The 27,947-nt window shown below is 33.1% G+C and overlaps 2 long non-coding RNA genes across 21 annotated transcripts in view; one reads left to right on the forward strand and one right to left on the reverse strand.

Moving 5' to 3' along the window:
* The window catches only part of LOC144291723 (uncharacterized), a 36,289-nt gene extending 16,746 nt beyond the window's left edge, over window positions 1-19,543 (forward strand). For both annotated transcript variants that reach the window (XR_013359142.1, XR_013359141.1), the window contains 3 exons: window positions 2,630-2,731; window positions 9,285-9,377; window positions 19,053-19,543. This is a non-coding gene — a long non-coding RNA (uncharacterized LOC144291723). The remainder of the gene's footprint in view (window positions 1-2,629; window positions 2,732-9,284; window positions 9,378-19,052) is intronic.
* LOC144291720 (uncharacterized) overlaps window positions 1-27,947 on the reverse strand; it is a 223,444-nt gene that overhangs the window by 102,794 nt on the left and 92,703 nt on the right. For 10 of the 19 annotated variants that reach the window (XR_013359136.1, XR_013359127.1, XR_013359125.1 and 7 more), the window contains exons 5-6: window positions 16,116-16,220; window positions 827-881 (exon numbers count right to left, since the gene is read on the reverse strand). The exons of 1 other annotated variant lie outside the window; for it this stretch is intronic. This is a non-coding gene — a long non-coding RNA (uncharacterized LOC144291720). Of the gene's footprint in view, window positions 1-826; window positions 882-1,991; window positions 2,035-16,115; window positions 16,221-27,947 lie in introns of all 19 variants that reach the window. 8 more of the 19 variants (XR_013359121.1, XR_013359128.1, XR_013359131.1 and 5 more) reach the window with 4 other exon arrangements.

Genomic DNA, 27,947 nt, shown 5'->3' on the forward strand with positions numbered 1-27,947 from the left:
AATTCTACTGAAAGATTAAATCTGGTTGACTTTAGCACTATGGAAATCCTAGATATCTTGGTGAAAGATTTGGTGGGGATATGAGACTAAATGTTGCTTGGAGTGCGTTGAACAGTGAGTGGAAAAGAAATGAAGTCGGCAACTAGAGTCTACCCATGCTAGAGGTTTGGAATGTCTGCTTCCAGACAAAAGGCAGTAAGCACATTCAACTCTATCTTTCTCACTGGCTACAATTTAAAGCCTTGGCTTAAATACATAAATCAACTATCAGAAGACTCTGAAAGGTTATAAAAGCAGTGGACCAGGGCAGCCCGGGTGGCTCAGCGGTTTAGCGCCACCTTCAGCCCAGGGCCTGATCCTGGGAACCAGGGATTGAGTCCCATGTCGGGCTCCCTGCACGGAGCTGCTTCTCCCTCTGCTTGTGTCTCTGCTCTTTCTCTCTCTCCCTCTCTCTCTGTGTCTCTCATGAATAAATAAATAATTAAAAAATAACAATACTTTATATTGGTACAAAATCTCAGAGAATTGTTACATTTTTATCAGGCTCTAGAAAATGCCAAGTACATATTAAAATTTATTGATGCCAATAATTTTTTTTACAATTTTCTGAATTCTTCTGTGATGATTTCTTTGCTCTGAAATTATTGCAAAATTAATATTTTGATGATGGTACTCATACGATGTAGGAGGCTATAAATTGAATTTGAAATTAGCTATCACAATCACATTATATTCACTTTAATATTTAAATATCTATATTCTTTTGATACTAAATATTGAATAATGAGGAAAAAAATTCCCAGTTTGATTTCATATTAGTTCTTACCAAACTGTTCAGTTTGGAGCATGATTCTTATCCTCACTAGGCCTCACTCTTCTATCTGCAAAATGTAGACAATGGTCACAAGAGACATAGCTGTTGTAAAAATTAAATGTGATAATTGTACACACACACTACTAAAATGTTGCTTCGGACAGGAAGCCTATAAATAATAGCTATTATCATCGAGTATCATGATTAATTGATATATTTATATATAAATATAAATTACTAGTACACATTAATTATTCCTGTTTTATTTTAATCAGTTATTACACATTAGTTTTGTTTGTTGCCTCAAATCCAATATAGAATGAGATAAGACATAAGATAAATAATTGATTCCAAAATGTAACATATACTTGAAATACATTTTTTGTCTATAGCTATCAATATCCCATAATAATTAGCAAATTTCAAATGAAAAGCTAGCTTTGAACAGAATATCACTATGTTTTTGGTTCATTAACTTATTCAAAAAAGGCTGAAAAAATGGCACTTTGTAACACTGCAAATAATGCTGACCATTTTCTGGTTTATAAGCTTCACAATGAATCCTAGGTGGCTAAATAAGAAATACACTTATTCAGAACTGTTATAAATTTTTTTTTATTTCAGTTCTTTTTTTTCATTTCAGTTCTTCCCTGCTCTGACAGATAATGGAAGTTGACCATTTTATGACATATATCTGATTCTATTATCACCTAAAACTTTAAAACTGACTGAATATCATTTTGGTGGTAGCAATAATATCTGATAGAGTATCCCTTTCTATTGATTTGGTGTCTTTCTTTATTTTTTAAATCTTCTATCTTAGCCAAGCTGAATTATGTAATTGTTCCTGCTTTCCAATAACCTGAAAATTATTATTAATGATCTCAATATTCACAATATTTTTATTACCTACAACATCATAGAGGACATAGATGGAGATTTCCTAATGCAAAACTACATGTATGGCATTTGAGAAGTTTTTGCTTGTCACTATATTAAAATAGTCTTGCATCTTAGAACAATACCTACTTGCTAAAAAGTCTTTCCTCCATGAAAAATGACAGTTTCAATCCCTGTGAATTTTGCCCTAGATCATGTTCAGCTCATACTTTGAAACTTTGACCTCCTATTTTTAGTCCCCACTCCCTTGGGGAATAAAGTTTTATTTTTGACTCACCTAATCTTGACCGCCAAGTAATGGAGTGATCATGACCTTTGTTCTGGAATTATAAAATGTGGGAATAATTCATGTGCATTTTCTATTTCAGAATTACTAATAGAATAAAACTCGTTGGCTATTTGCTTTCCTTCACCTGTTCTTTCAATGGACTTACCAATATGAATCTCCTTGACCCTAAAAACTCTGATTAATCTCCTTTCCACCTTACTCTTGAATATACCCGTAAGAGCTTTGGAATAGGTCAGATTGTGTCTTTTACTACATGGTCGTACGTATCTAACATTTCCCTAACCCGTCACCCACGTCTGTTAGTGACCTCTCCAGTGTGAGGCTCAAAAGCCTGTGTACATGCATTTACTTCCCATACAATAAACACTGAATGGCTATTTGCTAAGTGAAAAAATAAGAAAATGGATAGTTATTGTGTTATAATATGTATTTGTCTCCTACAATAGTTTAGATATTGTGTCAGAGAAAAAATACATAAAATTCATTTTTATATCCCATTCACCTAATACAGCACTTGGGACATAGTAGAAGCTCCAAATATGTTACTAAATTAACTAACTGTATTTGCCTTTCAGATCATAAAAATGATGTAAAGTAAATCTTTCTCTTTCCTTCCACTTCTTCAGTGTCAACATTTAGGTCTAGGTTTTTTGGGTGATACAAAATGATGGCCACTTAGAGCTGGGTGAAAAGGAAAAACAATCAAGAAGGGTTTGAACAGCACTTAGGTAAGGTCATCCAGTCCAATGATTTATATTATCAAGGAGAGTGGTGAACAAGGGACAGCCTCAGGAAAAATCTACATGAATATATGCACATAATCCATTGGAACTTTCTTTTCTTCTTCTTCTGTTCTTAACACACTTTTTTTTTAGTTTATTTTTTTTTTTTTTATTTATTTATTTATTTATTTATTTATTTATTTATTTATTTATTGGAGTTCAATTTGCCAACATATAGCAAAACACCCAGTGCTCATCCCATCAAGTGCTCCCATCAGTGTTGGTCACCCAGTCACCACCACCACCATGCCCTCACCCCCCTCACCCCCCCCACCTCCCTTTCCACCGCCCCTTGTTCATGTCCCAGTTAGGAATCTCTCATGTTCTGTCTCCCTCTCTGATATTTCCCACTCATTTTCTCTCCTTTCCCCTTTATTCCCTTTCACTATTTTTTATATTCCCCAAATGAATGAGACCATATAATGTTTGTCCTTCTCCAATTGACTTATTTCACTCAGCATAATACCCTCCAGTTCCACCCACGTCGAAGCAAATGGTGGGTATTTGTTGTTTCTAATGGCTGAGTAATATTCCATTGTATACATAGACCACATCTTCTTTATCCATTCATCTGTCGATGGACACCGAGGCTCCTTCCACAGTTCGGCTATTGTGGACATTGCTGCTAGAAACATCGGGGTGCAGGTGTCCCAGCGTTTCATTGCGTCTGAATCTTTGGGGTAAATCCCCAGCAGTGCAATTGCTGGGTCGTAGGGCAGATCTATTTTTAACTCTTTGAGGAACCTCCACACAGTTTTCCAGAGTGGCTGCACTTAACACACTTTTTAGTGTTAACTGTTAACACACTAAATCAATCAAGTGTTAAGAACACACTAAAAAGTGCTTTTTTGTTTTGTTTTGTTTTAAAAATAGTGTTGCTTATTACAAAGCATTTATAACATGAAGGGGCAAAAGAATGAAAACTGTCCCATATTACATCACTAACTATAAATTACTATCAATTCCAGACATCATTTTTCTCTACACAAATACAGATAGAATATTCAATTAAATTTACTTCAATTTCACCCAAGTAAAAAAGAAAAGTAAAATAAAAGGAAACTAAAGAAATTGTAGAACAGTTAAACATTGCCTTACAAAAGTTATTACATCCCTAAAGCTTTCTCTAATATGAAAACATTATGAAAAACATTAACTGTTGAAATAGTTTTTCATCAATAATTTCAATTTTAGGCAGTATTATTGACTCTCTGCTATGAAAGTCAAGGCTATTAGCATCTGATTCTCTTCCCGCTTTTACTCCATGAATTCCTTTTTGTTTGCTATTTTGCTTATTATCAATTACATCATTATTTTTGTACCATCATTGTTTCCAACATGAAACAATGTTCTCTATTTCCTACATTTATTCATATTAAGAGAATACACCTGGTCTTTATATCCTATTTAAAATGGTCACTTGGTGTGAGTGGACTATTTGTTCATTCTCAAGTTGACATACACTACTCTTCTTATATTATCTCTGATACTCAAAGTTCTAGAGAAATGTGAGGCCAACCTGATTTCTTTTCTTCTAGTCCCTGAATTTTTTTCTATCTGACTTTATCTTAATTCATTTTAAAAAATATCATTATTTTAATTAGGCGATGTTTCAGTAGCAATTGTTACAGTTTTCAAGAACATATGTTCTTTAATATGCAGATCCTTTCTCCACTTCAGGGAAAGTTTATCTCATTGTATCTTTTAATATGTTTTTCTATTCCGTTTGTTTATTTCTCTACATTAGAAGACAATTCATGTTTTTGTTTGATTAATTTTGACTTTCTTTTGGTTGTCTTTGTCACCTGTATCCACTGGAATTAACTATAGCTTTATTTTCTGTCAGTAATTGGATTCTTCAGAAGATACATCAATTCTTTTAATTTATACTTTAATCTTTAATTCTGCTCCTTTTTCATCATGTTCTTATTGCTCTTACTGATGTTTCCTATTGTTGCCTTATGTCTAGCTTCTCTTTTTATTCTTTCTTATCTCATTTTTTTCTCATCTTCTCTTTGTAAATTTTTTTATTAGATTGAAATTATTAGTTTATTGATCTATACTTCCAAAATTATGAAGAATTTTTCCTCTATTTACCTGAGTTTTATTTTTCATTTGGCCAGGAAATGGTCTAGGATAATGGTCATGTGTTTGGACTCTAGAACCAAACTGCCTTGATCAAATCCTGGCTCTTTTACTTATGGTTTGACTTTAGCCTAGTGATTGAATCTCTCAGTTATCTGGTTTGCTCCTCTGCAAAATGGGGATGATAGTAACTGTATGTGCTTCAATATAATTTTGTAAAGATGAAATGGGTAGTATAGGTATATAGCCTACTACCTGGGTAAAGGTAAAACCACCATACAGAATATCATTCCACTAATACTTATTCAACTGGATAAAGTATAACTGCTCCCAAAACAGTGACCCCTAGAAAATAAACAAAAACAGACCGTTTAAGAGCAAAAACATCAAAAACACAAAACTCAAGATCAAAGAACAAAATATAGGATTCTAGAGTAGTAAATCACAGCATATCAACATTCTTGCTTCTGTTCTTTCCCCTTAGAAGGCAAACTGGTATCCTACAATTCCAAATCCTAAGAACTTTTGCTAATAGTCCCAAATCTTTTTTTTATTATTATTATTTTTTAATTTACTCATAAGAGATACACAGAGAGAGGCATAGGCATAGGTGGAGGGAGAAGCAGGCTCTCCAGGGAGAGCCTCATGTGGGATTCTACCCTAGGACCCTGGGATCATGCCCTGAGCCAAAGGCAAAATGTTCAACCACTGAGCCACTCAGTTACCTCTAGTCTCAAATCCTTTAGCAGGGACTTTTCAACCTTTCCTATGACAGAAGAGAAGTGACATGGGCTAAAAAGGAGACAGGTGAAACAGGTATAGCAGAAAATACATTGTGTCTTCCTCTTCTTGTTAATGGCTTTGCCACATTTTCTGGCATCCCTTGTAGGATGCACAGCTGTGAGACTGAGTACCATCCAAGGGAGCATGAGTGGAACTGACTTGGATTATTCTAGTCCAGGCTCTTAGAAACCTCCCTTGTTTCCATGCCAGGCTATAGAGAGGGGGAGGCAATCACGAGAAAAAATTCAACAAACTACAGGTTGAAGTTGGGAAAGCTTCTTCTAGACCAAGTTTCAGAAAGATTACATAGATTAGGGGCCATCTCTGTAACATCTTTATTCAGTATGGTAAAATGAAGGGAAAAAACAACTTAAAAAAGACATATTTTACTGTATTTGAGCAATTTACAATTTTTACAATTTTCAAATGTTTATCATGTTAGGCTACATTAACTACAATTCATGAGCAATGAAAAAAGAAAAAAGAGTTATCTCAGCCTCAGTGAATGCGATGAAGTTTCTTTCTTTCTTTCTTTCTTTCTTTCTTTCTTTCTTTCTTTCTTTCTTTCTTTCTTTCTTTCTTTTTTTTTTTTTTTTCAGTGAAGTTTCCAGGGCTACATGCTGTTTTGGGAATTGATATGAAGCCTGGGGCTAAATACTCCATGTAGCAGACTCCTTCACCTCTGTGTGGCCAACCCTCATATGTGGCATTCACAGAACATCAGGAGTGAGGGAGGAACTCCTGTATTCTATTAAAAACTTCACCCCACTTCAGATAAACTCTCTCCACCCCTATCATCTTCTTAGATTACTGAAAATTTAGAAGAAACCTAGTTCTACCCAGATGAAAGACCAAAAATCTGAGAAAGAAAAGAGCCTGGATGTTTAAGAAATGGAAAGAGTTGGCAGGAAAGTTGTGCCCAAGTTAGAAATGACATAGGAAAATTTGGGGTATGCTGATCCTATATGGTCTTGCAGATTTAATTTTAGGTATTTTTAAAGACCTTGTTTACATTTTATGCAGAGAACTATGGGAAACACTGAAGGACCTCAAGAAGATGGCAACAAGATGTAATTTATATCAATGAAAAATTACATTTCAGGGGTAGACAAACTTATAAGTAGCAAAGTCAGGAAATCATTACACATGATAATAAAAACATCACCCATTCTTAGAAAATGACCTTCAGTTTAATAACTATAGTAACTAGGGAAGACCAGAACCAGTTTTAAACCTGACATCAATAACATTTCACTTCAGTGAACATGCCTCTAAAATCCATCCAACTAGTCACAGTTCCACAAAGACTCACTCTAATAAACACACTTCTAAGACTGATATCAACTGCCTGCCACCTCTATAAGCAACGCAACCCCATGATTAAACTCATTAATATTGTGCAGTGATAAAAGATAGAGTGCTTGGAGAGACCTGAATAATCCATCAAGTAGCTATGGTCTTTCAAACGGCTATTTTTATATATAAATATAACATTCCTATTGTACCATGGATTGTTTAAACCAAAAACAATAAATCTACTCACATGTAAATGATAATGGTTTGAAATTGTTACAGCAAACAAATCTATAATGGAGAATATGAACCAAGTGAGCTGGAAAGTAGGTGTAGGCAGAGGTCAGCATAAGTAGGATTGGGCCCTAATTGCTTAAAAGTAGTGAAGTATCAAAGAAAAAAAAAGTGGTAAAGTATCTATAACCTAGAAGTGGGGAATATTTATCATTTAGAATCTCTGAAGGTTAGTGGGATTAAACAAAAAAAAAAGTAAGTTTTCATACTAAGTAAAACACATACCTAATGACTAGCAAAAGAATAAGGTACATGCTTAAGACAATTTCCGTATTTCATCTTTATTCACAAAAAAGGACATTATTTGTTAGCAAGTGTGTAAGACCTCTTCAGTTTTGTTCACTACTCCCTTGGATATCATCCATCTCAAAAACTGTTTACAGCACAGTGACTAACCATAGTAGGTACTCAGTAGGTACATGTTGAATGAACAGATTAGTAGATAATTGAATTGAATTTTGAAATTAATACCTTTGAGTACACTCTTTGAAAACCAATATTCTAGAAATCATTCTTAGGGTTTTTGAACACAAATCTCTAAGAGATGCATAGTTTCCTATGTAAACACTGAACAATAATATATGTGCTTTTTGGGTAGTAACTATATTGTATTTCCTCCATTTGAATTATCTTTCATCTTAAATAATCTTTTTTGCAGCACCGTATTTCACTTTCTTCTCAAAACATTATTTTCCTTTGTCTTGTAGGACAACATCTTTGCCATTTTTTTTCTCTTTCACATGTTTTCCTTTTCTATATCCTCTGCTCATCTCTAAGTATTAATGAGTCCTAGGGATTTGGGCTGTCTATTCTTTTATATCTATTGTTTTATATCTGTAAGATCTCTAGGTGATCTTACCAAGTTTCATGGTTTTATAAATCATTTCTTGACCAATTATTTCAAAATGTAGATGTCCAGCTTTTACCTTTACTGTAGACTCCAGGATCATGTAATCAAGTGACAAGTACTTTAGCATATGAAGCCATTTAAACTTAACTTGATAAAAGCAGAACTCTTGATTTTCACCTCTGCTAATGGAAATGTATCATTCTTTTCATCCCCTAATATAATTTATTGCTAACTCCTCTTGGCTCTGTAATGAGCATATATCCATATGCCACCATTTGCAATGCTACCTCTCTAGTTCAAGACTCCATATATCAAACTCAGGTTACTTCAATATCTATGGAGGTAGTCTCCAACATTCAGGCTTATTTACTTTCCACTGATTTCAACACACCAGCAATAGTAATATTTTTCAAAAATAAATTATATAATTTCTCTCTTTAAAATATATCTGAGATTTTTCATCACTAATCTAAAGTCCAAAGCATTTCATTGACCTATAAATTCCTACACGTCGGCCCTGCTTATCTCTTTGACTTTTCTCTTCCTATTTTCTCATCTCCTACTATCCTCAGGATCAATGGCCTTTTTTTCCCTGTGCCTTAGGGTCTTTGAAGTTTGTGTTTCCTAAACCTGTAAGCTTATCCTTGCACACATTTGCATGACTATCTCCTTAGGTCTCAGTACAAATGTCTACGACAAAGCTTCTCATCACCCTATGAAAAGAACTGTACCTGCAGTCATTTTATTACATACCTCTATTTTATTTTAAGGCAATTATAGCTATATGAAAATATTTGTTTCCATTATTTGTTTATTTCTCATTTGCCCTTCTCCAATAGAATGTAAGCACTATGATAGAAGAAAAATAACTCTCCTTCACTACTATATTTCTAGTTCTTAGCACCATGCCTGGCATGTAGTAATTATGTTAGTGTATTGAACAAACAAATTAATAAAATATATTTTATATGGAAAAGATCAAAATTATCAAAATAGGGGAAAATAACTATAATCTAACCATATTGCTGAGTGATTGATGCCTAAATATACCTATGACTAAACAGATTAGTAGATAAAGGCACAGTGCTGAAATATTTTTACATATCTTGACATTTTATTTCTCCTGTGTTGTCTGACCTATTGTTCCTTAAAAAATATTGATGTGTTATTTATATTTTGCTAACATATTTTTAGTATTAACTACAAGCCACTACAAAATCTTCTATGATCTAAGGCAGAGGAAAAAGAATTAACGATGTGACTGACAACCTGAAGAAAATGGAAGAGGTATAGTTATCAATCAAATGACTTTCTTTCATCTATTATTGACTTTTTAAAAAACTTTTTTTAAGAGATTATTTATTTATTCGTGAGAGACAGAGAGAGAGAGAGAGAGAGAGAGAGAGAGAAAGGCAGAGGCACAGGCAGAGGGAGAAGCAGGCTCCATGCAGGGAGCCCGATGTGGGACTCAATCCCGGGTCTCCAGGATCACACCCCAGGCCAAAGGTGGTGCTAAACCGCTGAGCAACCTGGGGCTGCCATTTAAAAAACCCTTTAATGTCTGTGATTGAAATTGATGCCAGATTAAAACGCACTATCTTAACTTTAAGATGTTTAATGTAATTATAACGGTAACCAAAAAGAAAACATCTATAGAATATACACAAAAGAAATAAGAACCAAAACATGTCACTAAAAATAGTCAATAAAAGAAAAGAAAAAGAAGCAAAACAAGCCCTACAGAAAACAACAAAACGGCAATTGTAATTCATTCTTTATCAATAATTACTTTAAATGGAATGGATTAAATACCCCAATTAAGAGATATGGAGTGAATGAGTAGATTAAAAAAATAAGATACAACAATACACTGCTACGAGAGACTCACTCATATGTCTTTAAAAAAACATAGAAGCTGAAAGTGAAAGGACAGAACAGGAATGGTCATGTTCATATGACACAAAATAGACTTTATAATAGAAATTGTCCCCAGACACAAAAAAGGCAGTATATAATGATAAAATGGTCAATTCTCCAGGAAGATATAGTAATAATAAATATATACACACTTAACATAAAAATACTCAAACACATAAAGCAAACATTGACAGAACTGAAAGGAAGTGACATAAAAATAATAGAATACTTCAATACTCTACTTTCAGATATGGATAGAAAAACCAGAATAATCAATAAGGAAATAGGAGATTTGAATCAAACCTGACGTATATGCATGTATTTCTAAAGTGCACATGGAACGTGCCCTAAGATACACATATGTTAAGCCACAATATAAGCCTTAACAAATTCAAGAAAATTGAAATCATCCAAAGTATTTTCCCTGAACACAACAGAATGAAACTAAAAATTAATAGCAGGAAGAAATTAAGAAAATTCATAAATACATAGAAATTAAAACACTTCACACTTCAATAACATATGGGTCAAAAATATATAAGGGCAATTAGAAAGATATGCAGACAAATGTAAATGAAATTACAGCATCTCAAACCCTAAAATGCAGCTAAAATGGTACAGAGAAGTTTATGGTAATAAACACATATATAAAAAAGAACAAAGTTCTCACATCATCAACCTAGCAAAATACCTCAGGGAACTAGAAAAGGAACAAACAAACAAAAGTTACCAGAAGGAAGGAAATAATAAAAGATTAGAGTAGATATAAATGAAATATATAAAAATAATAGAAAACATAATAAAGTTGTTGGCTTTTTGAAAAGATCAACAAAATTGATAAATACTTAGACTAAGAAAATAAGAGAGAATGCTCAAGTAGCTAAAATTCAAACTGAAAGAGGGGACATTACAGCTTATACTCCAGGAATGAAAAGGATGATAAGAAACTATAATGACAATTACTCCAATAATTAGGTAATTGAGAAACAAAATACATAAATTCTTAGAAACATAAAACCTACCAAGACTGAATCATAAAGAATTTTTAAAAACCTAAAGAGACATATAACCTAAAAGGAGATTGAAATAATCAGAAACCTCCCCTTGCCCCAAATAAAAAAACCCAAGACCAGATGATTTTGCTGGAAAATTTCACCCAACATTTAAAGAATTAAGAACAATCTGCCTTAAACATATTTTTTTAAATTTAGTAGAAGGAAACACTTCCAAACTCATTTCTTAAGGCCAAAATCACTGAATAAGATATCAAAGATACAAGAAAAGATCATTATAGGCCAATATCTCTTTTGAATCTTGTTGCAAAACATCAACAAAATGCAAGCGAAACAATTTCAAAAGCACATTGAAAGGATTATATACCATGACCAGGATTTTTTTTTTTTTAAGATTTTATTTATTTATTCATGATAGTCACAGAGAGAGAGAGAGAGGGGAAGAGACACAGACAGAGAGAGAAGCAGGCTCCATGCATCGGAAGCCCGATGTGGGATTCGATCCCGGGTCTCCAGGATCGCGCCCTGGGCCAAAGGCAGGCGCCAAACCGCTGCGCCACCCAGGGATCCCTGACCAGGATATTTATAGCAATAAAGGACGGTTCAACATACCAAATCAATCCAATACACCATGTTAACAGAATGAAGGACAAGAAACACATAATGATCTCAACTGACAAAGAAAAAGCATTTGACAAAATTTAACATCTTTTCATAATAAAGACACTCTTACCCTCAGGAATAGAAGAAATATATACTTCAAAATAATAATCTCCACTAACAAAAAAGGCTACAACTAACATGAAAATTTTCCATCTAAAATCAAGATCAAAGCAAAGATGCCCACTCTTGCCACTACTATTCAATATAGTACTAGATGTCCTAGCTGAAACAAATAAGTGACAGATAGATAGATAGATAGATAGATAGATAGATAGATAGATGATAGATAGATGATAGATAGGTGGAATAGAAGCAATCAAATTGGAAATGAAGGAGAAAAATTATCTATGTTCATAATTGACATGATCTTACATGTAAAGAAGTTAAAGATTCCCCCTAAAATGTTGAAGCTAATAAATGATTTTAGCAAATTGCAGAATCCAAAATCAACATACAAAAACCTACTGTGTTTCTGTGCACTAACATTGAGGATCTGAAAAGGACAATTCCACTTCCCATATTATGAAAAGTATAAAATACTTTGGAATAAATTTAACTAAGAAGGTGAAAGACTTATATGCTGAAAATTATAAAATATTGCTAAAAGAAATCAAATAAATGGAAATAAATATCATGTTCATGGACGACTTAATATTGTTAAAATGTCCATATTACCCAAAGCAATCCACAGACTTGATGCAATTCCAATCAAAACCCCAGTGGCATTCTTTGCATAAACAGTAAAAAGAAGTCCTAAAATTTATACAGAATCTCAAGGGATTATTAATATTCAAAACAACCTTGAAAAAAGAGAACAAAATTGGAGGTCTCACACTTTCTGATTTCAAAAAATAATACCAGCAATATTAATTAAGATAATGTGGTTCTGGCACAGAAACAAAATAGAGAGCTGAGAAATAAACTCTTAAGTATATGGGTAACTGATCTTTGACAAGGGTACCAAGACTACATAATGGGAAAATGACAGTCTTCTTTTCAACATACAAGCTTAGGAAAACTGGACATCCACATGCAAAAGAATGAATTTGTACCTTACACCATATGCAAAAAATAATTCAAAATGGATTAAAAACCTAAACATAAGATTTAAACCTATCAAAATCCTGTAAGAAAACATAGGGGACAATGTCAGGGCATTGGATTTGGCAATTACTTTTGGATGGCACCATAAGACAGGCACCAAAAGTAAAATTAGATAAATGGAACTACATTAAACTAAAAAAATTCTGTGCAGCAAAGGAAACTATCAATACAATGAAAAAGAAATCCACAGAATAAGAATCAGAGAAACTGTTTACAAACTTATATTTGCAAAAATCATATTATATTTGATATAGGAGTTAATATCCAGAATACGTAAGTAACTTGATATTTGATAAGGAGTTAATATCCAGAATATGTAAGTAACTTCAGCAACTCAATAACATCAAAACAAATAACCTGATTTTAAAATGGGCAAAAGTCATAAATAGATAATTCTCAAAAGAAGATATATAAATGGCCTGCAATCACACAAAAAGTTTTTAACATTACTAAACTTTCATAAAATGCAAATCAAAACCACAATGGGATATTACTTTACACCTGTTCAGATGGCCACTATCAAAAGAATAGAAAATAACAAGCATGCCAAGGATGCAGAAAAATTAGAACCCTTGTGCATTGTTGGTGTGAATATAAAATTGTGCAGACATAATAGACACATGAAAAAATGTTCAACATCCCTCATCATCAGGGAAATATAAATCAAAACCACAATGGGATACCACCTCTCACATCTGTCAGAATGGACAACTCAGGATAAGATGAACAACCCAGGAAACAACAGATGTTGGCAAGGATGTGGAGAAAGGGGAACCCTCTTACACTGTTGCTGGAAATGCAAGCTGATGCAGCCTTCTGGAAAACATTATGGAAGTTCCTCAAAAAGTTAAAAATAGAACTACCTTATGACCCAGAAAATTACACTAATAGGTATTTATCCAAAGGGTAGCAAAATACTGATTCAAAGGGGCACATGCACCCCAATTTTTATGATAGCACTGTCAAAAATAGTTCAACTATGGGAGGATCCCAAATCTCTATTGACTGATCAATGGCTAAAGACTGATAAACCATGGAATATTACTCAGCCATCAAAAGAACCAAATCTTGCCATTTGCAACATGGCAAAGTATTATGCCAAGTGAAATAAGTTAGTCAGAGAGAGACAAATACTTTATTATTTCACTCATAAGTGGAATTTAAGAAACAAAACAGATGAACATATGGGAAGAGAGAGAAGGAAAAATAAAATAAGATAAAAAACAGAGAGTGAGGAAAACCATAAGAGACTCTTGACTATAGAAAACAAACTGAGGCTTACTGGAGGGGAGAAGAGTGGGGGGATGGGCTAAATGGATAATGGGCATTAAGAAGGGCACTTGTGATGACCACAAGTGCTCAAATGTGCTGGGTGTAATATGTAAATGATAAATCACTTAATTCTACTCTTGAAACTAATACTACACTATATGTTAGCTAATTTGAATTTTAATAAAATCTTCTAAGAAAAAAAATAAAATGGTGTAGCCATTATGGGAGACAGTATAGAGTTCTTCAAAAAATTTTAAAATATATATATATTATATATATAATTATATATATATATATATATATATAATTACTCAATCCTACTTCTTGATATATACAGAAAGGATTACACAGCAGGATCTTGAAAAGATATTTGCATACCAATGTTCAATGCAGGGTTATTCAGGATGGCTAAGAGGTTTAAGCAACTTAAGAGTCCATCAATAGATGAATGAATAAAGAAATATTCGTATATACATATAATTGTATATGCTACTCTCATGCTGTTTTCAAGGTTCTCTCATCTTTGTTTCCAACAGTTTGATTATAATGTGTCAAGTTGTTTTTTAGTTTTTTGGATGTGTAGGTTCCAATCTTTCAACAGTTTAAGATATTTTCCTTAATTATATCTTCAAATACTATTCCCCCCCCCCCCTTTTCTCTCACTCTACTTGAGACTCCTTGATCCTGGATCTTTTGGATATTGTTCTAGAGCTCCCTCAGGTTCTATTCACTTTTCCTCATTGTTTTTTCTTTCTGCCCCCCAGACTTGATAACTCCAATTGTCCTTATTTTCAAGATTGCTGATTCTTTCTTCTGCATTCTCAAACCTCCTGGTGAATTCCTTTAGTGATTTTTTTTTTTTTCCTCTAGAGAAATTTTTATTTCGGTCATTAAACCTTAAAGCTCCAGAATTTCTATTTGGATCTATTAGTACTATTTATTGATTCTTACTTTGTTAATACATTGCTTTCCTGGTTTCCTTTATTTCTTTATCCATGGTTTCTGTTAGCCTTCGGAATACATTTAATACATCTGATTTAAAGGTTTTGTCTAGTAAGTACAGTGTGTGTGCTTCTTCTGAAGCAGTTTCTGTCACTTTATTATTGTCATGTGAATGAGCCATACTTTCCTATTCCTTTTTATGCCTATGGTTCTTTCTTTGAGTACTGAATACTTTTGAATATTTTTATGTAGTAATTCTGGAAATTAAATTCTCCAAGAAGTCAACTTCTTCCCCAGAATTTGCTAATATTAACTATTTAGGGATTGTTTGATAAATTCAAACACAATTATGCAAAGACTCCATTCCTTCTGCTTCATGGTCACTGAATTCTACATTCTATTTTCTTAGCAGTCAATACTCAACCTGACAAAGACTTCTTTAAATACCTGGAGTCAAAAAGAGAAAAAAACTAGCCGTCTAGATTTTTTTTTGGATCAGTTCTGAGCTGAGGCATCTCTTCAATGCTAATCCAGGCCACTTAGAACTCTGTCTTAGCCTTCATCTCTTGCTTTTGAAGATCCCACAAATTCTTCAAACATGTATGCCTAGCATCTTCTTAAGTCTATTCTGAGACTGCTTCAAGCCCTGAGCATGTACACTGAATTTCATATTGTCGAGTGAAAACAGATTCTTCTGAACTTTAATTTCTTCAAGAAACTTCTTCTTGACCTACATCTTTCCCAGGTGTTATAACTGTCTGCTGTTTGTCCCATTCACTGTATCTTGCCTCAGGTAGGCATAGTGTATGTCTTTAAATCTTTTGATGGTTGCTGCTACTACTCAGAAAGCCAATCCAGCCTGATGGGGGGTTGGTGGGTAAATAGCAGAAAAATAAATGTTAGCCTCAGCCCTGGTCCCTAAGAAAACCACCAGTGCTATACAATGATGTTTGTGTCCTCCCAAAATTTATATGTTGAAACCTAATCCTTAATATGGTGGTTTCTAGAAGTGGCATATTTGGGAAATGATTAGATAATGAAGGTGTTAACTTTTATAAAAATAGGATTAGTGGTCTTATAAAAGAGGCCCCATAAAGTTCCCTTGTTCATTTACCATGTGAGGATGCAACAAGAAGACAGCAGTCTGTAACCCAGCAGAGAGTCCTCATCAGAACTTGACCATGCTGGCACATTGATCTCAGACTTCCAGTCTCTAAAACTGTGAGACATAAATTTCTATTGATTATAAGCCACCCTGTCTATGGTATTCTGTTACAGTAGGCCAAACTGACTATGACAACTGGATAGGTCAAAATATACAACCATAGTATTTTAAAAATAAGATCCCTATTAGCACCCAGCTCTATCAAGCTGCACCAGGTATGTGGGCTACCATCCCCATGGCTGCCATTCCTGCTATGCTGGGGGAGTTGCATATGGTAATTATATGAATGAAATGTTCCAATGCCTCTACCAAAGCTCAGCTGTCCTTTTCTTCATTAAGTAGTCCTCTGGTTGTTATAAATATTGGATTAGATTAAGTTCCAGAGTTATGCAAAAGTTTGATCTGTCAGTATTGCCAGTCAATGATTGTTTCAGTGGAGGGACCTGTTATTTAACCACCTCACTCTGCCATTTCCTGAGGCCTCACTCCCTGTATGATTATCTCTTGATCTAAGGCTGTTCCTTATCTCTCTTCTTCTTAACATATGGAAAAGAGAGATTGTAACTGGCTTAATTTAATTCATCATCACAACTAGATAAAGCAATTTAAGATAATGGCCAATTCATAGATCAGAAGCATTTCCATATACTTTATAAATTAAGGTATCACCTAGGAATATTATTTACATATCCGCCCAGAGCAATTTCTTTGCATTGCTTTATTCAGTCTCATTTGACAATTGCAGAGTGGCCTGGAAATGTGTCTTTGATAACTGATAAAGTTATAACTTTATTATTATGCTTAAATTTCCATTTCACAGAAATATTTACGTGTATTATGTATTGCCTGTTTTTTGAAAGCCACAAATGGATGAGGAAGAAATTATCTGATTGCATATACAATATTTAGTGAGGTATAGCATATCTAGATTGACTTCACCGTTCTAGAGTCATTTTTCTTTTCCTATATATTAAATTTTTTTCTAATGTATTGCATATTGCTTTCCAAAGTAGAGTTAAGCAATCATATTAAAATAAAAAAAATTGTGAAAAAAATGCAAGAAGGAATAAACAGTAATAAAGGATCATTTTAAAAAGTTCTCAAATTAATCCTTTCATTGGAGTTGTATATATGTTGAGCTTTGAACATACCTGTATGAGATCACATATCCACTTCCTCATGAATGTAGGGAAAGACAAACAAACAATGTTTCCAGAAAATGAAGTTGTTTATATACATCCTGAAAATCATGAGGCAATATATATCCAAAGTGGGAAAGTACTGGCAATTTTTACCTCACCACTGGAAATGACTGACATTTATGCAAGTGAGAACACTTAATCAATCAATGTCCAAATAATAAAATAACCCAAAATATGATAACTCTATTCATATTTTATTGTTGTAGATGGTATATATATACAATAATTCATATAACATATATGTATACTTTAAAAATAATAAAAATAAATGTCTACTGTATAGCTTAAAAATACAGTAAAATTTATATAATGATATATAAAGCAGGGATATATAATGAAAGATGTGTATGAATAGATTTTTAATGTCTTTAAACTTGCAAGGAGGAAAATTTACATCTTTATTTTTACTAATCTCTAGCCAAAATTTCACATTTTCTTCAATTATGAACATAGAAAAAATTAAAATAAAGAAAATTAGTATTAGCAGTTCCTATAGTTTAGTCACCAATAAAAATTAAGTATATTTTCATAGTCATTTATAGTTGTTCCAAATATTTAAAAACATTAGTTGTATTCTTGACTTCTTCAAAATTACAGTAATTACTGGACTCTCTGTCAGAAGTCATATGATCATAGTTAATGTATGTTCAGACACATCTATGATATAATTGGCCTCACGTGAACCCTCTAGGAGCCATTTAACTACCATAAGGTAAAGCTGCATATGGTCATATTGGTGACCCTGCTAGCTACATTTAGTTCAGTGTTCTCTGTTTATAACTGTGCATTGATCAAGATTTGGAAAGAAGTTAATTGTATTCTTTTTAATTTTTAATTTTTATAAAATGGAACTGATTCAAATGAGAATTCTAAACTTTCCAATGGGACACTTCCAAGATTAAGTGGGGTTAGCACTCCTTAAAATCTTTTCTTGAAACATCCAATACAGTTACTTATTCGATTGCCAAACAATAACAAAAAGCTCAACAGTAGTATTACAGAGATTTAAATGATGCCATGTTTCTCACAGAAAATTTTCAAACAAGCTTTTCTCTAGACATGAGGGAAAGGCTTTAAAGGGATTCCCTTTCTAAATGATTTTCTATGTTCCAAATATGTACTATTTATTATGAATTATCTATCATCTATCATCTATCTATCTATTGTTTTATAGAAGTTCTATATTTATATATATATTTATATATATATTTATATAATTCTAAATGTATTCTATATTCAATTGATATGTCTTTTAACTTTTGGATAGTATTGGCAGCCTCACTACTTTCCTTCAATATGAAATTGGGTAAAACATCCACAGCTACCATCTCCTTTTATATACATATTTTTATATATTTAAAGATTTTATATACATATAAACACACACATATATGTATAGTTATTATTCTTTCGGTGTATGCTTATGCCAAGGAAGAAAAATTCACTTGTTGGCATGTCCATTTTAAAAGCTACTAAGACAGTCAACATTTAAAAAATCTTGAAAATGGCTAAAAGATATTTCTTGGTTTTCTTTTTTGCCCAAAAAGATAACTTTCACTGGAAATAAAAACCTCATCCTCTTGCCACAAATAAAGCTCCTGACATACTTGAAAAGGCCTCTGTTTTTTCTACTTTAGCAGAAAAGCAAGCTTCTCATACAGTTGTCATATGTTGCTTTTTACAGAGACATGCATTGGCACTAAAGATTCTTCCAACAACCCTGAAAGTTTTGTCAACCACCATAAAAATCATCAGCTTTATCATTAAAAAACTACTTTGTCAAGACATGGAGATAGAATACAAAAGTGCTTCACTACCACAAAGAAGTTTGCTGGCTCTCAAGAAGACAAGGATTATTTCAACTAAAGTTCAAGCCTAAATCTTTCTTCAACCACAGTCAAGTACTTTCTTTTCTTTTTTCTTCCTTCCTTTCTCTTTTTCTTTCTTTTCTTTTCCTTTCTTTTCTTTTCTCTCTCCCCTTCCTTCCTTCTTTCCTTCCTTCTTTCCTTCCTTCTTTCCTTCCTTCCTTCCTTCCTTCCTTCCTTCCTTCCTTCCTTCCTTCCCTCCTTCCCCTATCTTTTAAAGAAAGGATATTTATCCATAGGCTGGCTTACCTGACAGATATTTTTAACAACGTAAATGAGGCATACCTTTCAATACATGGTCCTAAAATCACCATTTTTTAAAAGATTTGTTTATTTATTTTAGAAAGAAAGAGAGAGTGTGTGTGTGAATGGGGGGAGAGAGAGAGAGAGAGACACCCTTCTGGGCACATAGCCCCACACAGTGCTCAATCTCATGACTCTGAGATCATGACCTGAGCTGAAATCAAGAGTCAGGTCCTCAACCAACTGAGCCACCTAGGCCCCCCACCATTGCTGATGTAAGTAAATAAATGTGTGTGTGTGTGTGTGTGTGTGTGAGTGTATGTACACCTTCTTGTCCAACTTGCCAATATAGAAAAAGACAGTTGCTCCAAAAATCCTTATAAACATTTAGATGCTGAAAGAAGAGCTTTACCAGGACACAATTGAGATGCAAAATTATCTATCATTTTATTTCTTTAAAGAGAGAAATCTACACAAATCTTATATACTTAAACTTCTTCTATAGTTATTTCTTTCTTTTAAAGAGCTATTTATTGGTGGAGGATGGGGAGGGGGAGGGGCACAGGGAAAGGGAGAGAAGTAGACTCCCCATTATCAATGCGGCCTGACCTGAGGCTCAGTCTCACAACACTAAGATCATGACCTGAACAGAAATGAAGAGTTGGATGTTGAACCAACTGAATCTTTAAAGATTCTGGTGCCCCTCTAAAGTTTTTTCTATCTTTATGGCATTATAATTGAAGAATAGTTCCACATTTATTTTTTTACTGATATAAACTATTAAAGATACCGACATAGACAAAGAACTCATGGATTTTGTCCATATAAGTATGGACAAAAGCTTATTACTAATTGAAACTTACCACAATAGAGTACTCGAATTAACATTTATTATTAAGTTCAAAGCTCACACATAACACCTTGAAAAAATGCTAGTTTTCCTTGACAATCCATGCCTTGTAGAACACACTGTGGAAGACTTAAATTACTCACAGTTACCTTTGTGAATCCAGACTTTTCTTTTTTTTAATAGAGAAATCCACATATGCTTTCTTCCAGAAATAATACAGTATAATTTTTGTATTTAGATTAATGATTCATTTGAAGATTTTTCTTGTATATTGAATATCAGGAGCTAATTATTAAATGGCTTTCTAAATGCTACTGCTTATATATAGAACATGTGTAGTATTTTGGTAGAATTTGGAACTCTGCATCCCTTTCGATCTTTATGGCACTGTTGCTACCCTCTACTGCAATGTAGCTTTATTTCATACTTAAAAGAAATGCTTTAGTGTTTTGACATTTAATTTCATATTAATGTTGGACATAAACCCTTCATGAAGGTAAGGGATATTTTAATTTCTGTTTCTAACTGCACATGAACTTCATTATAAATCAATATATTTTTTATTAAGTGATATTTCTGCAGCTTTGATGAGCATGAGATTTCCTCTTACATCTAGTAATATGATATATTAGCAAAGTCTTCTAATACTGAAACAAACTTTTATCTCCGGAAGAAATCCAACTTGTTCAAAATACATTACCTTTTCTACTCCGCATTCAATTTTGTTTATTAATTTTTCCCGAATTTTTACATCTGTGCCACTGAGATTGCCCACAATTTCCATTTCTCATAGTGAACTTGTAAGAGTTTGAAATTAATTTATAAATTAAAAAAACAAATAAATACAAAGACGTGTTAAAATGTAGTTCTTTCAAAGAATAAAGTTGAACAGCCTTTGGTGACGGTATTCAAGAAGAAAGAAACGTGGCACATACAGCCAGAATCAGGAATGAAAATTGGAACATCATTACAGCTGATTCTGCTAAGGCAGTAACATATACAAAACTGTATCAATGTACTTGAAAATTTAGACAATGTGGATAATTGTTAGAAAAATAAGTGCTACAAATTGATATAGGAAAAAATATAAAATTTGAATTGCGTTATTAAAGAAAATCAATCAGTAGCCAAAAATATTTTCACAAAGTAAACATCAGGTGCAGATGGCCTCATCAATAGGTTCCACTGAATATTTCAGAAACCTGTGATTTCATGTAGACCTAAAGTCTTCCCAGATAGTATAAAAAAGAAACTACTACTTAGATCACTTTACAAGGCTCACAGAACTTCGATGTTGAAAGATGGCAAGGAAAATGTGAAAATGACTAATTACAGGCTCATCTTACTCATAAATATAGATTTAAAATATTAGCAAAAGTATTTAACAATGCATGGAAAGATAACACACTGTGAACAGGTTAGATTTTCCCAGGAATGTAAAGTTGTTTCAACAGTTACAAAATTAATCAATGCTAGTCAGCATATTAGCATATTTAAAAAGATAATTTATATGATCATTCCATAGATGCAAAATCATCATGATATAAAATCTTAGAGAACTAGGAATAGAGGAATATTCACTTAATCTGATTAAAATGTGTCTATGTATATATACATAGGTAGTATAATATTAGGTATATGTCAGCACTTTAATCATTTATATATAACATAAACTTATCAACATGTGTATGTCTATGAATGCATGATATGTCTGTGTATTTAATAAATACTAATATATGTTTATATTTAAAAGTCTTTTTTTAATTGGAAAGAAGTTCAGTATTACCATCTTTATTCAGGGTACTGACAATGCTATCCTGTAGAGTAAGGCAAGAATAGGTGGAATAGAGAAAAACAAAATTTCCATTAAATATATAGATTATGTGACTATGTATGTAAATGTTCCAAAAGAAATTAAAAGTATATAACCAACATTAAGACAAAGATTTCAAAGAGCTGCTGGATGGATAATAAATCAATAAATCTAATCCAGAGTTCTATAAGTTTAGGCAAAATATATATATATATTTGTATATATAGTGTGTATATATATTTATATATATACACACTATATATATTTTTAAAAACATATATATTTTAGGCATATGATAGAGAGAGATTTAGAGATATAACAATCACCTCTAAAAGCTCCTTTGTGCTCCTTTGACATCAACTCTTCCCCTGTGCTCAGGTAATCAGATATCAGCTTTCTTTCACTCTACATTAAGTTCTACCTTTTCCAGAATTTCACATAAATAAAATCCCACAGCATATACTCTTTCTTCAGGCTCCTTTCATTCAGTATAGTGTTTCTGAGATTCATTCATGTTGTTCAACTTATCATTAGTGCATTTATTTTTGTTGCAGGATAGTATTCCTTTGTGTGAGATTTGTATAGCCAGTCTCCTATGAATGGACATTTGGACTTTTTCCAGTTTGATGCTATTATGAACAAAGCTGAGGGGCACCTGGGTGGTTCAGCTGCTTGAGTGTCTGACTCCTGGTTTTGGCTCAAGTCATGATCTGTGTGATCGAGTCCCACACATGCTATGCATTCAGCCAGGAGTCCGCTTGATACTCTCACATTCCCTCTGCCCTTCCCCCTCCTTAGTCTCTCTTTCTCACTCTCTCAAATAAATAAATCTTTAAAAAAATTTAAAAATCTACTATAAATATTTGTATTATGGCTTATGCTTTTATTTCTCTTAGGTAAATTCCTCAGCATGAAATTGCTGGGTATTTCTACAAGTATACATTTAATTTTATAGGTAATTGCCAAATAGCTTTTCAAAGTGGTATATCACTTTGCATTCTTACCAGTAAAATTTGGATATTCCAGTTCGAATTATTTGCCAACTGCATCAGTCAGGGTGGCAACAAAAACAATAGGATACGTATAGGTATTTAAAAAGAAATAGATCTTTCTTATGATTATTGGCTCACATGAAGTTCACGGAGAGGCCGAAAATCTCATCTGCTATCTGCAAGCTGTAGCCCCAAGAAAACTGTTCTTGTAGCTCCATTCCAAACCCGAAGGCCTGAGAACTGGGGTAGACATAATGTAAGTCCTAGTCTAAGTCTGAAGACTCAAGAACAGGGATTCAACGGTGTCAAAGCCAAGGCCTGAGAACAAGAAGTGCCAATGTTCAAGGGAAGGAGAAGTGCCAATGTTCAAGGGAAGGAGAAAATGGATATACCAACTCAAGCAACGCTTCAAGAGAGTAAATCTACCCTTCTTTTGCCCTCTTTGTTCTAATCAGGCCATCAATGGATTAGATGATACACAAGCACACTGGTAAAGGTGATCTTCAAATGCCAAAGCTGACGATTCAAATGTTAATCTCTCAGAAACAGTTTCATAAACACATGCAGAAATAGCGTTTTGCCAGTTTTGCCCTTGGTCCACCAAGTTGACACATAAAATTAACCATCACACCAACACTTGGCTATGTCAATATTTTTGGTGTTTCCAATCTAATTAATTTGTAATAGTAACTCATTATGCTTCTAATCTAAGTGTTAATGTGATGACTAAATATATTCAACATATTTTCATGTGCTTGCTAGTCTTCTGTTGTGAACTGGTCAATATGGTGCCTAATTAGTACTAAATCGCTTTCTTATTTTGGACTTGTAAGAGCTCTTTATATATTATGGATTCAAGCCTTTTTACAGCATTATAATTGCCTTTAGAGGCACATGGTCAATACTTTTAGTGTCCCAGATATTTTTTTTTATTTTTTAAGGATTTTATTTATTTATTCATGAGAGACACACAGAAAGAGAGGCAGAGACATAGGCAGAGGGAGAAGCAGGCTCTCTGCAGGGACCCCGATACAGGACTCGATCCCAGGACCTCAGGATCACAACCTAAGCCGAAGGCAGATGCTCACCCACTGAGCCACCCAGGTGCCTGATTTTTTTTTTATTTTTATAGCTAGAGATATTTATATATTTTACATTAATTAATATTCCTTAAACTATACATAATCTTTTGCACACCTCTTTGTATATCTGTTTTGTGTATTCTTACCTAGGAGGGTATAATCAAAAAAGGGAAGCATGTTGGATGGAACTTCTGATTCTCTTATTAAGTCAGAGGCCCCAGCAATTTACATCTTGTGCCTCTGCTATTACTTTAGCCCTTGAAACATTCTACTGGAGCCTCAGGATTCACTGGGAGAGAGATGATTATTGCCAGTTTCTTATAGGCCAAATCTAGTAGTGGCACATGTAATTTCTGCTAACAGGAAATTTACTACTCTTTAGTAATATAGCCCCATTTAAATGCTTAGAAGGCTAAAAGGTATAGTTGTACAATTGTAATCCTAGGTGGAGAAATTATTACTTTTCATATTTTATTTTTATTTTCTCTAGTTCCATTACAGTTCTCATTTGGTCCAAAGGTAGGCATATGGTCCAGGTTTGGGCCACTAGTTTATTTCTTTATTTTTCACTACAATGATTCAGGATGGTTATTAAACCCAAATTAGTCCAAAGAACCTCAATGTATTATTGCTAAATTTTGAGAACCATAGGACAGTGACTAGGGTGAGTTCCTCTTACATTTTATAACTAAAGTGTTTCACTCAACCCACTATAGTCACAGTTTTGAGAACCACTATTCTTCATTAAAACTCTAGGGCTCTCTTGAATGCATTTTTAAAAGTTCCTGATATTTGGTTTCTACTCAAATTATTTAAATAATGGGTGATCTGGCTCCTACAAGACACCGGCTGGGAATAATTATTTTTGACCTCAAAGAATAAGTTGTGAAAAAAATCAAATTATATGTGTAAATATTTCAGCCACTGAAAGAAAGGTAATATATATATATATATATATATAATATATATATTATATAATATAAATATATATGGTCGTATTGCATATATACATATTATATATAATATATATGGTCATATTATATATATTTGTAAATATATATATATTTTGAAATATCAAGATTCTCTGAAAACAGTGTATCAATCTTGCAGTTAAAACTATATTAATTAAAACTGAAAGCACAGGTACTATGTTTACAATACAGCATGCAGTATGATTGGTTTGGGAATTTATGATGATTACTTTTTAATGTATTTGGCAGAGCAATTTTTGTATTTTTATTCTACATAGTTCATATAAATGTACTATAATCTGTGCAGTGCTATCCCCTTTTACAGATAATAAAATGTTGTATGGAAAACATTTTTATACAATGAAGCTTTTGAGTAAGATTTAAATATATGTCTGTACAACTATAAACTCCATGCAATTTATAGAGCATCTTTTATTAGTGGAAATAAATAATTTGGTAAATTAGTGAAAATCTACCTAAAGCCACAACATGCTATGAACTCTTAAACACGAAAAAGAGAGTCACTACCTCTATGCCCTAGCAATTTATACTTTAGGATTTGTACAAGAAATCTTATTACACTCATAGGCAATTAGATAACAATACAAATTATCTTTGGTAGAGTTCTAAATTGTTCTGTTCTAATTGTTGCTTGGGTATAAAGTGCTTAATTTCAGATATTCTTCATTTATCAACCAGCTTAAGGTCATTCAGCATAAATTCTGTAAGAGATTTGAACATAAACAGTATTTTTAATATAAGATGAATATCTGGGGGATCCCTGGGTGGCGCAGCGGTTTAGCGCCTGCCTTTGGCCCAGGGCGCGATCCTGCGGACCTAGGATCGAATCCCACATCGGGCTCCCGGTGCATGGAGCCTGCTTCTCCCTCTGCCTATGTCTCTGCCTCTCTCTCTCTCTCTGTGTGACGATCATAAATAAAATAAAAATTAAAAAAAAAAAGATGAATATCTGGTACACAGAAAAGAGGGCAAAAGGTCCAGATGCCAATGTTTTGAAAGAATTAAAGAGAGGCCACTTTCTCTACTATTGCATTGAACCACTATGAAATTATAACGACTTTGATCTGGGGAGTCTAAATACACAGCATCCTGTTCTAAATGTTAGCACTTTCATGGTAAATACCACATGAAATGCTGTGATGACTGGCATGAAAGCAATGTCTCATGCATGGAAATTCTATGTGTGGCAAAAAAAAAAAAAAAAAAGCCCTGATTAATAAGTACACTTGAGGCATTTGAAAACTCTTAGTAATACCTCTGATGGTTGTACATTTAGGAGAAGACTGTCAAAATCTGGGAAAACAACTTATAAAATAGATCAGAGTAGAGTGATATATACAAAATTATGCCTTTTTTTCTTCATCCATTTCAAATAATGATATCATGCCTTCCTGAAAACTATCTTAAATCTATACAATATATGACATTAGGATAACTTATTAAGCAGGTAAAAATAGGCAGATAGGTAGATGCCCCATAATACATGACACATATAAACCAACTGCAAATTATACTTTTCAATTTTATGCCATTAATCTAATTTTAAGCCTCTTATATGAATATTTGATATTTGGGAGAGGGAATGATTTCTTGAAAAGCACTCAAAAAAGAGTAAAACACAAAATTAAATATTGAGGATATTGTCTATATCGCAATTAATATTTTCGCATAAACTAAAAAAAAACAAAACTCAAGGTTTTTTCAATATACAAAGAGAGGATTAGCATTCAAGATATCTGAATGACATTACAGATCAAAAGAAAAATAGTAAGAAACATAATTTAAAAAATGAGATAAGCAAGTAATTAGGAAATACATATGGCCAATTAGATGAATCTCTTATTTTGAATTGATCAGGGTTAGCGGCAAAAGCCATGGGACAGTAAATGAAGGGTGTTTTTCACATAAGTTAAGATTGCTTACCTGCCTTTTCAGTACCCACCTAAAGCACAGGTACTTAATCCCACCTAAAGCAGAATATTCAGAATATTTACACTAAAATTTTAAAAGTCTATGATTACAAAATATTGTCAAGGATGAAAAAAATAAGAATATTCACAAACTGTGACAATGTATCAGAAATTCCACCCTTAGCTAGCTATATTCCAAATAATCTATATGCAAAGTACATAATTATAGGAATATTTATTGTAGCACAGTTCAAGAAATTGGAAACATAAATGACCTTCAGAAATAAAATGGATATATAATTTGTGAAATACTCAGCAATATAAAGTACTTAAAGTGAATGAACTAGATGACATATTAACATGAATGTTTCAAAATATAATGTAAAAAAAAACAGATTCAGAAAAATGCATATATATTAGCTCTTATTTATTAAAAGTCAAATATTATATAAAATGTATATGAGAATGCATATATAATGGAAAGTATGCATGTGTTATAAAATCCAAATTTCTTGTGGTGATTTCCTCTAGCGAGGAAGAGAGGCATTAAAACTATAGGGGTACCTGGGTGGCTCAGTCGTTGAGCGCCTACCTCCGGCTCAGTTCGTGATCCTGAGATCCTGGGATCAAGTGCCTCATTGGCCTCCACAAAGGAAGACTGCTTCTTCCCCTGCCTATGTCTCTGCCTCTTTCTGTGTGTCTCTCATGAATAAATAAATAAAATCTTTTTTAAAAAGCCTATATATACATATATGATTTGTGAAAATTTCATACATTAGATGTACTCCAACTGGTTGGTGAGTACATTAAACATCATTGTGTTATAAATTCT

This window comes from Canis aureus, chromosome 20 (genome assembly GCF_053574225.1).
Source record: "Canis aureus isolate CA01 chromosome 20, VMU_Caureus_v.1.0, whole genome shotgun sequence".
Classification (NCBI taxonomy): Eukaryota; Metazoa; Chordata; class Mammalia; order Carnivora; family Canidae; genus Canis; species Canis aureus.